The following is a 14213-nucleotide window of genomic DNA, read 5'->3' as shown; positions in this document are numbered from 1 at the left end:
AAAATAACAATGCCTATAAATAAGAAAGACGTTTATTTCTCTCTCACTTAAAAGAGGTGAAGAGACAGAAAGTCCAGAACCTATGTCAGCTCTACGGTCATTAAGGATGCAGATTTTCTCATATTTTTGTTTCTACATTCAAGCATACTTTTTTTAGGATTTCATTTTATCTCCACTGTTGACTTATTAGCTATACCTGTTTGTTTTCTTTTTGATGGCTTTTCTAAGATTTAGAATGTACATTTTTAATTTATCACAATTGACCTTCAAATAATAATACATTTCACATATAACATATATTCTAAGGATATAATTCCATTTTCCCCTTCCATCCTTTGAACTATTATTGCCAAGCATTTTACTTCTACATATGTTATGAATCCTATAAAACAGTGTTATGTTTTTTAGTAGTCAATTATCATTTTTTAAAAATTTGTAAATGGGGGGAAAGCCTTTTGTATTTCCAGAACTCTTCATTCTTTAGTATAAATCCAAGCTTCGGTGTGTGTGTGTGTGTGTATTTAATGATGAAAAAGTTGCTTTAACATTTCTTGTGGTGCAGTTAATTCTGCTGGCAACATTCTCTCAGCGTTTGTTTTCCTTAGCTTTCATTTTTGAAAGATATTTTCTCTAAATATAGGATTCTATGTGACATATTTTTTTTCTTTCAGCACTTTTTAAAATGTCCTTTTATTGTCTTTTGACTTGCATAGTTTCCGATCAGAAGTTTATTGAATTTTTGTCTTTGTTTCTCTATACATAATGTATCTTTCTTCCCACTGGCTGCTTTTAATATTTTCTTCTTATCACAAGTTTTCAACAATTTAATGATGATGTCTTTTGCGGTGGTTTTGTAAGTGTGTGTGCTTACTCTGCTTAGGGCTCATTGAACTTCCTAAGTCTCTGGGTTTATAATTTTTATCAAATTTTTAGCTATATTACTTCAAATAATTTTTCTGTCACCACTTCTCACCTTTCATCTGGAACTCCAGTTCACAAAAGTTAGAATACTTGGTATTATCCTATGGATCACTGAGGCTGTTTTTCTTTTTTTAGTTTTTGTTGTTGTTTGTTTTAGTTTTTCTCTTCACATGCTTTACTTTGGCTAGACTCTACTGCTATATCTTCAAGTTTACTAATCTTTTTTTGTGAGTGTCTAATCTGCTTGAGTGTTAATCCTACTCAGTGAAATTTTTATGTCCATTGAAATTCCATATTTTTATATCTTTAATTTCTCTCTTTCAGTATATGGAACATATTTATAATGATTTTTAATGTTGTGGACTGCTAATTCTACCGTCTTTGTCATTTCTGGCTTTGTTTACATCGACTGGTTTTTCTCCTGGTTATAGATTACATTTTCCTACTTCTTTGTACATTCTAGTTCCCTTGCTAGTTCCCAGGCATTTTCATGATCTTCCTGCCTACTCCTTAAGTGCTGGTGTTCCCCAGGATGCTATTATTGATTCCTCCTTTTCTGCTATACATACTCCCTGTGGGTTATTTCATCCATTCCCATAATTTTGACTACCATCTATATGATGGTATATTCCAATTATAACTTCTGTCCAGATCTCTCTTCAGAGCACTAGAGTCATATATATGACTGCCTACTCCACTTCTCCACAGAGATGTCCAGAATTATCTCAAACTCAACATATCCAAAGTGAATTCATCAAATTCCCCCTCAAAAGCTGTTCAATCTCCTATATTCCCTAACTCAGTGAACGGCATCACTAGCTCATAAAATCTGTGACTCATTCTTCTCCTTCCTTTTAATAGATATTGTGGATCCCCCCTTGTCTGCCTTTGTTCTTCATTTTCTGGGCAATCACCTCAGTTTACATTGGGGTATCCTCACCTCTTCATCACAACTTGGGGGAATCTGACTCCTTTGGGTCTAGGGGCAGGGCATGTCTTTATCCTAAGATAATTAGCTTCATGTCATCCCCTGGCCATGTATAGACACATGAACCAATTCCTGAGGCTTCTGGGAAAAGAGTTTTCTCTCCTTTCTAAAAGAGCTTTCAAAAATTACTCTTTTTTTTCTTCTCAGGTACCTAGATGGTGAAACTTAAAACCACAGGAATTTCTTAAAATCATTGTCATTTGACCAAAGGCTAATACTAAGGAAGGAAAAGCAATGAAACAAGAGAGAAACAGGACATCTTTGAAATGTTGAATCATTCAGCTCTGTAGCCCACCTTTTCACTGGACTTTCTATCTGGACAGGTAATATTGGTTTATTGGTTAAGCCAGTTAGAGTTGGGTTTTTGCTGCTTGCAACCAAAAGCATCATAATTGATAACTTTCCTTCACATTTCACCCCCAACCACAGGGAATTTCTCACTGGGTTCTATTAATTCTCCTTTTAAATAGTGTCTGATTACCCTCAGTTCTGTCTCCTGCCACTGCCAATGCCTTCATTCAGACTCTCCTCTTTTTTTAAAATGCATTTCTAAAATACATACCTTATCAAAATTTCATCTGCTTACAGTCCTGGCATGAGTTTCCATTGCTTCTAGAAAAGGGTCCACATTCCTTAGCATATTGTATAAGGTTCTTCACGATCTAAGCAGTTTCCCTTACTTTTTCTGTGTCTCCTCTCACCACTCCCTCAACCCTGCTCTACCAACAATGCTGAACTCTTTGCATAATCAAAATACTGTACTGTCTCATGCCTCCAGCACTTTGCTCCTGCTGCCTTCCACCTCCACCCCAATGCTCCCACCCACTTCTCTCTTCCCCCTCCTCCACCGAAATGCACAAACATGCTGACACGCAGTCATCTTCAAGTTGAAATGTTCTTGAAAGCATCTCCTGACCTTGCTTGGGTCTGTGGCAGCTGTGTATCAAACCACCTGGTGTGATTTTCTGTTACAGTATTAATCACACTGAGTCCCTTTATTTACCTGTCTCCTTTGAGCACTTTGAAAACAAGGAATGTTTCTTTTACATTCTTATATCTCTACTTCTGAGAACTAATAAAGAGCCTGGGACATAGTATAACTCAATAAATGTTTTTTTGAATGAGTAATTATGTGGTCTACAAACATAAGGATTTCTGATCTTTAGATTCTATTTGAAAACCTTAATTTTTCTTCCACGACATGTGTTACTGATTTATAAACATTAATCTTTTTGTTCCAGGGTATGGGTTTCTAGCTAGGCAGAGAAGGAAAACAAAAGAGCTTGGGACAGGTTGCCTTTAGTCCTTTAGAGATCCAGTAACTGTACCCTGCCTTTCACCACCCTCCTCCACTGCCAGTTCACACCTGGGTGCCCAGTATGGGTGTAGACTTAGCTGACCAGCCCAACAGCATACTCAGACCTTGGTTCAGACTTCTGTTATTAAAGTTTGCCAATATATGTACAGTAAACAATTTCCAACGTCCCATGTGTCGTTTGAATTCAGGTGTATTTTTAAAAATCATAGACCTTAAAATAAACGAATCTGGATTATTTTACACTGAGCAAGTAAAAAAATAACAATCCTAATCCTGAACTTTTACCTGTGCAGGTCTTAAAGTTTGATGTGACTAATTAAGTGAAAAAATTAACTATGGGATTCCGACAGTGTTCCTAATAGTTTTATCACTTCTTAAGTTACTGGAAGCAACTACCTTTCTACAAGTCTTAGGTAAAAAAACAAACTTGAGCAGAGAGGATTCATTTGAGGGAAGGGAAGGAAATGGGTATTTGTGATTCAGAATTTTGAAAGAAAATTAAGCAACTGGGAAGACCGAAATACCGACAGGAAGTCAGACTTCACTGGGCACTTGTGAGTGGTGAAGCTAGGAGCTGGGGGTGGAGCGAAGTAGGAAGCACTAGCTGAGGGCGGGATCACTAACAGCACCTTGAGACAAGAAGGGCCTTGTTCAGCGCTCAGCAGCAAAGAACACGTTCTCTTCCTCTGTGTGTCGGTGACCATAGTAACAGTGGGGGCCGACCCTCGCGCGCTCGCTCTCTCTCCATCTCTCTCTCTCTCTCTCTCTCCCCCCCCCACCCCCCCGAGCATGCGCAGTGCAGAGAGAGCTGTGCAGCATCCTCATCGACGATGTTTCCCTTTTTTCTTCAGTCGGAAAACTACAACTCCCAAGAGACCACTCGGCGTCGCGTCACCGCCCTTCGTGGTGGCCCTGCCCGGTCCCCTCCCTCCTGCCCGCCCTCCTGCTAGTCCCCTCCCCTCCCTCCGAGTGTGTGTCAGTGACCCAGAGGCGGTGTGAGGCGGAGGGACCGTCGGGGGGCGCCGCCGCGGCCGCCGCCTCCACCAGCAGCACCAGCCGCGCCGCGCGTTCGGATTTGCCTCGAGCCCACCGGGAGCGCACCACAAAGCGGGCCCTACGCCTTTCCCTCCGCCCGAGGCTCCTCAGCACTCGGCTCCGCGGCCAACTTCCCTTGCGGGGCTTGGTCGGCTGGCGAGGAAGGCGGCGGCAGAACGCTGGGCTGTCTTTTCGCGCTCCTCGCGTACGCACACTTCACCCCCTCGCTCCGGATCCCGGGGCCGTGCTAGGATTGCGGCCACCAGCAATTGTCCGGTGAGTGTGGCCGCGGCGCGCCGCGGGAGGGATGGTGACGGGGCCGGCGAGGGGTGCGGGCAAGGCGTGAGCGCAACTTCCTCGGCGGCTGCCCGGGGCGACCGGCCGGCTCTCCCCGCCCGCCTGCGCGCCCCCGCGCTGGAGGCGGCCGGGAGCTGAGTTTGCGGCGCCGGCATCCCGCGCCCTCGCAGGAGGAAGCGCCTTTGTCAGGAGCCGGCCCGACGCGCCCTCCCCCTCCGCCCGGGAGTCCGGCGCGCGGCGGCCAAGTCCGAGCCCCGCGCCCCGCGTCCCGCGCCGGGCCGCATGCTGCGGGAGGGGAGCTCCGCGGGGGCGGGGAGGAAGAGAGAAATGAAAGAGAAACAAAGGGGGCGGTGGGCTTTTCTTTTGTTTGTGCGAATCTGCTAACTTCTTTCTCCTTCCTTACATAACGCAGACTTCCAAGTTAGTCATTCTTTTTATTGTTGTGATTATTGTCATCTTCTCTGCGTGTCTCTCGCATTTCCTTTCATCCCTGGATGTCAGAGCGTTTAAAAACACTTAATTAATTACACCTCTGGGGTCCCTACGAAACAAGTTAATACGCCCGTTTTCGTAAGTGGGTAAACTGAGGTCCGGAAAAGCTCTCTAATTGATGGATACTCTTGATCTTCCGCCGCGCCTAGTGTCTGAGGACCTGAAAGCATTTATGAGTAAGAACTCGTTCTCCAATGCCCCGTGGAAAAGTTAAAGATGCTCATTTTAGTTACAGGTTAAGTGAAGTCTGAAAGAAGTCTGGGTAATAGGTAGTTCAAACAATAATTCTTCTTGAATAGTATTTGAATCTTAAAACCTCAAAGGACTCTTGAAAAATGCTTCGAGTTTGGAAAATGCTGTAAATCATAAACTCATCTCACCATCTACTTTTATTTTTGTACACTCAGGTCTCCTATGAGGCAAGAGAGCAATGATGGGGGGCGGGAGGGCAGAGAATTTTTTTTTTAATGTAGATTTGACAGATATTAATCACTACACACAAATGTGTGGAAATATGTCTTGGTTTTAACAGCATCAACAGCCTTCCCATCGTGTAGTCATCAGACAGTATGTTAACAAATAATTGAGTGAGCATTTTATCCATAGATGCTGGTTGTGCCAAGGACTGAAGCTTTAAGTGTTTGAAAAGGTCATCTGTTTGTTTTGGTTCAAAGGCTGTGTACTTTTCCTCCTCTGCAAAATGTTATTTTGTTTTCCTAGCAGCTGATCTTTTGTTTCAGAACTGGCTTTGTCTTTTTCTACATTGAATATGTATTATAATTGAGGAGAGATGTAAGGTGCTTTTTTTTTTTAATTTGCATTGTAGTGTGAATTCAAATTTTTGAATTGTGGAGAAGGTTCAGTTTCTTCAGTTACTCTGTTTCAGTTTATGATGTTTCCTTTAAAACAGGAAATGTTTTCTCAGAGTGATCAGATTTACATGTCTCAAAACATTGTCCTTATTGTACAAATACATCATATGAATTCCCTTTGTTTTTTTTTATTCACACCAACAACCTCTTCTGGAGGAAAATGCTTAACTCTGAGGACAAGCTTATTTATTTTGGTAGTTGAACCAAACTGGAGGATACCAAAAATTTAAATCAGGCATCATTTTTATTAGTTATTTCCTGAGATGAATAATGATCAGAACTGTAATTACAGTGAATACTTTCACTTATCCTAATTACTCTTGAATTTAACTTTGTGTAATATACTTGCCCCCAGATTTTAGATTCTGGTGGTTCCATCAGAAAAGGAAAGTGAGACATTTGCTATTTTCATATTTCTCTCCAATCCTCTAACCTGTCTCCTTCCTGTAGTATGTTTAAAGAGGTCTTGAGTTTAAAACAAACAATTGGAAATAGAACAGTTAAGTGCATGGAAAGTTGCATATGGTGAAGTGGTTTTAATGCCTCATCTAATAAATGTACACCTTTTAAAGAGAAAACTGTCACCTAGGTTTTCATTAATGTGCTAGAGGTGCTGTAATGCAATAACGGTAGTATTTATTGACTTAAAAAAAAGCTGGAAATTGTGTCTTAGTGACAGATTTGGGGTGAAGGGGGAGAATCTGTGCTCTCCTTAAAGTTGTCGTTTCAGTGACCTTGCAGTTAGTTGATTATGTTGAACTCTTTCTGTAGCTTTTACAAACTAGATTTGCTAGAGGCATTTGTACTTTAAGGAAGCTACTGACACAACATCTTTGCTCAATCACGGGAGTCCGAAGGCAGAAGTTAGTGTTGACTGGCAAAGCCTGGCACTGCAGGTTTCCTGGTATCATTGGGAACCCTTCAAGAAATGACTGAAAAGCACAGGTCAGGGAAGTGAGTGGGGTACTGCTGAATGCTAGTCAGGCATGTTGAAAGGCGAAGTCTCCATAGGTTGCTATTTGACTTTGTTTCAGCTTTTTGGGTTGTCATAATGTCCCTTGTAGATTCAGAATCTTGTGATTCAGAGTATGCCTTATTGTAGTTGTCCAGTGGGTCAGATGATAAAGACTATACTATAGTAATCCTGCTTTGTGAACAACTGTTTGCAGACAAACTTCTGGGGCTGATAAAGATTTTAAGCCCAGACTTAGAATTGAAAACTATCTTTCTAATATTCTCAAACACCTACATCTTACCACTGTACATCAATATAGACCTATTATTTATAAACCTAATATTTATTAAATTGGAAAGATTTATATGGATTATTTCATTACATATATTTTAACTATACGGTATATAATATATTAAAATTTCAAAATGACAGGTATATGATGGCACTAAGATGGTTTCCAGGAGTTTCTTTGGAAAAATTGTGTTACTCCAAAAGTTACATTTATGTCATTTAATTACAAAGAATGAAACAAATTTAGGAGCCAGTGGAAAGAAGGAAGAGGAAAATCAATGAAAGAAGGAAACCTGATGAAGATGTTTTTAAAGAGTACAATATAAAAGATTCCTGGCAACATTATATAAGGGACAAAATTCTAGCTAAAATCTATAAACAGTGAATTCCACTTAGCACTTTCCGTTTATAGATTTCTAGCCATCTTTTCCATATTCCCTCTAAATATATTACACAGGAAAAGTAAACAAATCATTCTTTCAAGGGATTTGGGTTGCTGGAGGTTTTTCTTTACACATGTGGTGGTGGGGGAGGGGGGGAGTATTGTTGTTTTTCTTTAAGTTTGACCTCTGCCAGAGAAGATTTTCCCCCACGCTAATGTGTGGGAATCTCAAAACAAGAAATATTGGTCACTGAAACAACTAGATATAATTTCAAGGTATGCCACTAGCTTTTTCTTACCTTATCTTGAAAGACCACTTCTAATTTTCCTTTCAAAGGTTGAAAATAATTGCCTAACATATTACACTTAGTAGGCCCTACATAATTTCTGTTGTTGTTGGTGAATTAATTTGCAAGTAATAAGCAATGATTTCTTGAGGGAATATCAAGGAATTTATGATTTTTTTCCTTTTAAAATAGAAATGAATAATCGAAACATATGAATATCTGATTGGAGCCTTTCAATTAGCATAGCTTCCTTCAGAAATAAACTTAGAGGCAAAGAGCCTCGTCGGGTAATTTAAGAGAAATGAATTGTAAATGAGTCTAAGAAGATGTGATTATTTTTTCAGAATGTGTAGACAATGTTTTAGATTTTTTCTTTGCTGCAGTAAACTGTTTCAAAGAACTAGAATTCTACATAGTACTCCTTGTATTATCCCTGTAAGACTTTTTTATACACCACAAAATACCATTTACAGAAAAATAGAATATGTTGCTGTTGCCTATAAATGCGAAAATTTGGACATTTGTCATTCCCCAGTTAATCTTGACCATTCATGTAGTTAAAAAAAAAGTTCTAAATTCAATACACATGTAATTTACTTCCTTTTCAAAGTATTTATTACTAATTTTTCTTTTATAATGAACCGTTGGGGTGTTGCTAATTCTAAAAATATGTAGTACCCTAGTTTCCCACCATCTTCTGCAGTTTCTTTTCCTATCATTTTTTTGGCTACAACTTTCTTTCTCCCCTAAATTGTCTAAAATAAGCTAAGAAATGTTTACACATACTTGACAAGAAATACAGTCATTTATTATGCTGAACTTCAGGTAAATTTCATCATACAGGGTGCATTGAATTTGTTTTGGAGATAGAAGTACACTTATTTTGAAAGAGGGGAGGTAAAGCAGGGATAGCAAATAGATTTCACCTTGGGTACCAAATCTAGTTACTTGGTGATGGCTCCCTGCACTATATTTAGAAAACCGGGAGTCCCAGTTCAGACTCAGCGGGACAGAGTGCTGTGATTAGGAGTTTCTGCTTTGGGGTGGGCAATGGACTTTTGACATGAACCCCAAATATTCATTCAGTAAGTATTTATTGATGTCTTTTATGTGACAGGCACTGGTCTAGATGCTGATACCACTCACACAGACTAAAAGTAAAAGCTCTGCCTTACTGTGTTTACATTCTAAACCAAGACACAGGCAATAAAATAAATAAGTAAAATATTTCATGTTTTAAGGATAAATGACCTCATTTCTCTTTTTTTTTTGAAAGATTTTATTTATGTACTTATTTATTTGAGAAAGCGAGCATGAGAGTATGAGAGTATGAGGGGGGAGGGAGTGGTGAAGGGAGAGGGAGAAGCAGACTCCCTGCTGAGCAGGGAGACCTGACACAGGGCTCGATCCCAGGACCTCGGGATCATGACCTGAGCCGGAGGCAGACACTTAACGGGCTGAGCCACGCAGGCTCCCCAAATGACCTCATTTCTTCAAGAAGTAAATAAAAGAAACAAGAAAGGGAGAGGAAGCTCTAAGTTTAAAAGAGACTTCAGAGGCATATCTACCAAATGCAGTATATTGACCTTAGTTAGATCCTGCTTTGAGCAAACTAATGTAAAAAGATGTTAATGAAAAATTGGGGAAATTTGAATATTAGATATTTGATTAAAAGGAATTGTTAGTTTTTGTAGGCATGACAATGTATTATGGGTTTTAAACAAGAGTCCTTTTAGAGATCTTATGTATTTATGAATTAAAATATCATGTCTGGATTATTGCTCCAAAATAATTTGGAGGGAGGAGGAGCGTAGATGAAACAAGATTGGCCCTATATTGAAAGTTGTTGAAAGTAGATGATGGATACCTGAGATTTCTCATACTCTCTCTACTTTTGTGTATGTTTGAAAGTTTCTGTAATGAACAGTTTTATACACACATCCACACATACAGGAGAAAATAAAGCAGACAAGGGGAAGAAGGAACAGGGGGGATGTGATAGGAGGAGGATGCAGAACAGACCTCATTGAGAAGGTGATAGGTATTTGAGTAAAGACCTGAGGAGGTGAGGGAATAAACCTTGCAGATAATCCTGGGGAAGGACACAGGCAAAGAGAACAGCAAGAAGGCCCTGAGGTACAGAATCTTGACTAGAATGCAAGAAACTACAAGACCAGTGTGACTGGGTTAGAGTGATAGAGTAGCAGGAGATTGGTTAGAAAAGTAAAGGGAGGGGTGCCTGGGTGGCGCAGCGGTTAAGCGTTTGCCTTCGGCTCAGGGTGTGATCCCGGCGTTATGGGATCGAGCCCCACATCAGGCTCTTCCACTATGAGCCTGCTCCTTCCTCTCCCACTCCCCCTGCTTGTGTTCCCTCTCTCGCTGGCTGTCTCTCTCTCTGCCGAATAAATAAATAAAATCTTTAAAAAAAAAAAAAAAAAAAGTAAAGGGAGGGGCCAGGAGACCAGATTGTATAGGGCCTGGTTGGTTATCCATACTTGCTTTAAAGTAAGGACATTTATTTTATACACTTAACTAAAATAAGTCTACTTTAGTCACCCTGAAAGCTCTACACTTATTTCAAGAATACTAGCATTACTCAAAATATTTTTGGAACTACCTTTCTTTGGTAATTGCCTTCTAAGCCAGTTTAAGAGCCACAAATGAAAATAGCTCCGTACTTTATATTTGCTCCTTGTTTTTAAGGAAAAAGGGGGTCTTAGCCACATGATACCTCATTTCATTTATCAGATATGACTCAGAAAGGATTTTGGACAGAAAATAGGAAATAACTTCAGGCTGTTTCTAAAATTCACATTCACTCTGAGAAAGCAATTACTATTTCTAAAAATCAGATCTACCTATAGACTGAAAAGGAGTTTTAGTAATGTGGACAACTGTAGCATCATTTAGAGTAAGGATCTAACCTCTAAGAGTGACTAATATGCAAGAGACTGTTACACTCACTGAGATACTTAAGTTTTGTCTGATGTGTTAAAAGGCATACACATATACATGCAAGACCATGCACACTTCTTAATAATTAAGTACTCAAAACAATCGTTGCAGATAAATTTCCATGTTATGTATTCAAGACTGAAGAGATGGCATTTATAATGTAATGAAGTTGTATAACTTCCTTGTTGCCATGGCATACACTTGGGAAATTGAAATACTAGCACACATTTAGTGTTACGAGATTAATCTGGCTCTTAAATCTTAAATTCATGCTTCAGTTCTCAGATTAGTAGTTGCTTCCGGAACATGATTATTTGCCATAATAAAGAACTGTGTTTAAATCTTTTATTATTGTAGAAAAATTGATATCATCCCCCAATTGTTTGAAAGGCTCTCTCAAAAAAAACCCTCCATAGATATGGAGTTTTAAAATCTTAGATTCATAGGACAATATACATGTGGAGATTACTAGTTTTGAATGATTTTACACTAAATGATTAAAATGATAAATGATTTTCATTTTTGTAGGGATGATTTTCCAACCTGAGAAACTAAACTTATTTCAGTGATTTTACTTTGTTGATAATGCTGAATTTAAAAAACCATTTTTTTTCTAGTTAATGATGTATAATAGGAGGGCACAATGTTTTCTTTTGTATTTTTAATCAATAATACATAGGATTTAATGGGATTAAGTAGAATTTGTAACTTTTAATATATAATAAATTGCAGAGATCCCTGGCTGGCTCAGTCAGTAGAACATGCACTCTTGATCTCGGGGTTGTGAATTTGAGCCCCATGGTGCGTGTAGAGATTACTTTAAAAAAAATAAAATCTTAAAAAAATAAAAACAAAATAAGTTGCATAAAGTGGCCACTAAGAATATAAATATGTAACAATATAAGGACTACTTTAACAAAAACTCCCTATTTTAAACATTTTTCAGAAAATTCTTTAATTTCTTTAATTCAATCAGAGGTTTTGGTCCTTTTGGTGTGTATATATGTGTAGTGTACATATAGATAGAACCTTTCTTCATATACTGCATATACTATCAGGATTTAGATGCTAGGCTGGATTATTTAATGTATTTTAAACACTAGCCTATTGGCATAGAACACAGAGCCTATGTTTAATTCCTGGGCTTCCCATTAACTCTGAAGGTCTTTTCAAGCTATCTTTGATTCATCTGTAAAATACAATAAAAAGAATAATAGTTTTTCATGAAGGACTTTGAAATTCTATGATGGGACCATTGTGATGTGTGGCTCATTTTAGAAATTGCTTTCAGTCTGTTGATTTGGTGGTAGGGTTATGAATCTGTTTTTCATTTCCATTTTTGTGGAATAAATAAATAACTTATGGTGGAGGAGGAAGAGAAAGTGGGGGAGGGGAAGAGAAGGAAGGAAAGAAAAAATTGGCTCTCACAAAATAGTAAACATGTCCGTGGATAACTTGGATCTACTTAAGTGTCCATGATTTAATGAGCTAAGACTCAAATTTATAAATTAAGTAGAGAATAGTAATAACAATACAGCTTTCATTTCAAAGAAAAAAGTTGCTTTGCAAAAGGGGCATCTTAAATTTCATGTTGGCTTACACTTTGTGACCATGATAAAGCCTGTATTTATTTTGGGAAATAATAACAATAACGAATTGATAATAATGTTAATAATGATGGTGATAATAATTAACAGTAATGAATTATTTGAAAATTAACTCTATTGGGGCACCTGGGTGGCTCAGTAGGTTAAGCATCTGACTCTTGATTTCATCTCAGGTCATGATTTCAGGGTCGTGAGATCAAGCCCCTAGTTGAATCAGGGGCTCCATGCTCAGCGGGGAGTCTGCTTCTCTTTTGAGTCTCTTTCTCTTTCTCCCCCCCCCTTCCTTCTTTTCCCTCCCTCTCTCTGACCCTATCCACCTGTTCACATGTGCACGTGCACTTGCACGCTCTCTCTCTCAAATAAATAAATAAACCTTTTTCAAAAAAAGAAAATTCACTCTATTACTTAAGCTCTGTAGATATTTGCAGCATCAGGTTCCAGGATGTTCTTCTCAACTTGTGCTTTGCAAGGTATTAGTAGTCCACATCTTTGCAGCTCTCACTTCATCTCTCTCTTACTTTCATCTCTTCTTCACTTTGTTACTGGTTCTGTTTACCTTCCTTTGCTTGCTTTAGTGCCCATTGCTCTTCCACCATGTTTTCTACATGTCTGCCATTTTTGTACTTGCAAAGTGGGCTTGGAATGAATGAAGGGTCTTAAAGAAGTAACAGGTAGATGACAGATACAACACCTGTCCTATTTGTGTGCTTCTTATCTTTTCTTACCCCCCTCTTTTTTGCTGTGTGTTCTAGTGGAGAGATAGTATATCCCCATTAGCTAGGCACTAAGAGATAACTGTGTGACCCAGAGGATACAGTACTTTTTGAACTGAATAATGTAGGAAATAGTAAACTCATTGAATTGAAAGCCTCATGAGTTAATTTCACATCCATCCAGAACCTATACCTAAACTAGCAAAGTTTGATAGAATTAATAGCCTAGTAGAATTTCAAAGACCATTTTCAGCTCTTGGTGTATGTTGTCTTTCCAAAAACATCAGTCAGGGACTTCATCATCACTGTAATAGTAAATGGCCTTGGGAAAAAAAACTGTGTCTGGGCTTCTGATAAGGTGCTTTTTGACAATTAAGAGGAAAGGATAAAAAGATCAGTAATGTGGTAAAGAAGTTTATAACTTCTCCATCCTTTCATGGAATAAATTATAAGGTGATTGGCTTTGGTTTTTGCCAGTTAGATGCTCACTGTATTCAACATTATCAGTTGACTTAATCTTTAGAAAGCATCATAAAGTTTAATTTTATTTTTTAACAATAAGTGAAAACAATTGGAGGTGCTTCGTTGGTTCCTCAAAACCTTAGTGTTAGATTCCTGGTTCTTGGCAGATAATATCCACAGTACCTCATGTTCCTCGGGTCTATGCCAGATTTGATGAACTGCATGTACTGGAAGCACTAAAAGCTGATTTTCTTTAATTTAGACTACAGATAACATAATAGATTTTTCTTTGAATTGTTTCTCACTACTGTTCTTTAAATTTAACAAAGGACCAAAACATCCAAATTACAAAATGTTAAATGTGTGTTTGTTTCATAAAGCAGTGGTTGCTTCTAATTAGAAACCACAGTCACATAGACAAACTTCATGTATCTAAAAGCTTTTTAAATTTACTTACAGCTTTACTGTAATTTTCATTTAAAATGGGATGATTCAGCCTCTGAACTAAGTCCTATAGGTTCTCCAAAGGAGCAATGAATTTTGAGTTAGGTCCTTAAACTGTTCAACCTAGATCATGTCTGTGACTTCAGTGACACCAGACCTTTTTTTTAAATTCATCACTGATACTTAGTTAACAA

General features: G+C 38.4%; 1 protein-coding gene across 4 annotated transcripts in view; it reads left to right on the top strand.

Annotated features, from left to right (window-relative positions):
* PELI1 (pellino E3 ubiquitin protein ligase 1) overlaps positions 1-14213 on the top strand; it is a 136165-nt gene that overhangs the window by 46706 nt on the left and 75246 nt on the right. For 2 of the 4 annotated variants that reach the window (XM_057309105.1, XM_048222653.2), the window contains 2 exons: positions 2057-2232; positions 4079-4538. The gene's annotated coding sequence lies outside the window, so the exon portion shown is untranslated. Of the gene's footprint in view, positions 1-2056; positions 2233-4078; positions 4539-14213 lie in introns of those variants that run through there. The other 2 variants (XR_008958206.1, XR_006407971.3) reach the window with 1 other exon arrangement.

This window comes from Ursus arctos, unplaced genomic scaffold (genome assembly GCF_023065955.2).
Source record: "Ursus arctos isolate Adak ecotype North America unplaced genomic scaffold, UrsArc2.0 scaffold_8, whole genome shotgun sequence".
In the NCBI taxonomy this organism is placed as follows: domain Eukaryota; kingdom Metazoa; phylum Chordata; class Mammalia; order Carnivora; family Ursidae; genus Ursus; species Ursus arctos.
This window is presented reverse-complemented; position numbering and strand designations above follow the sequence as displayed.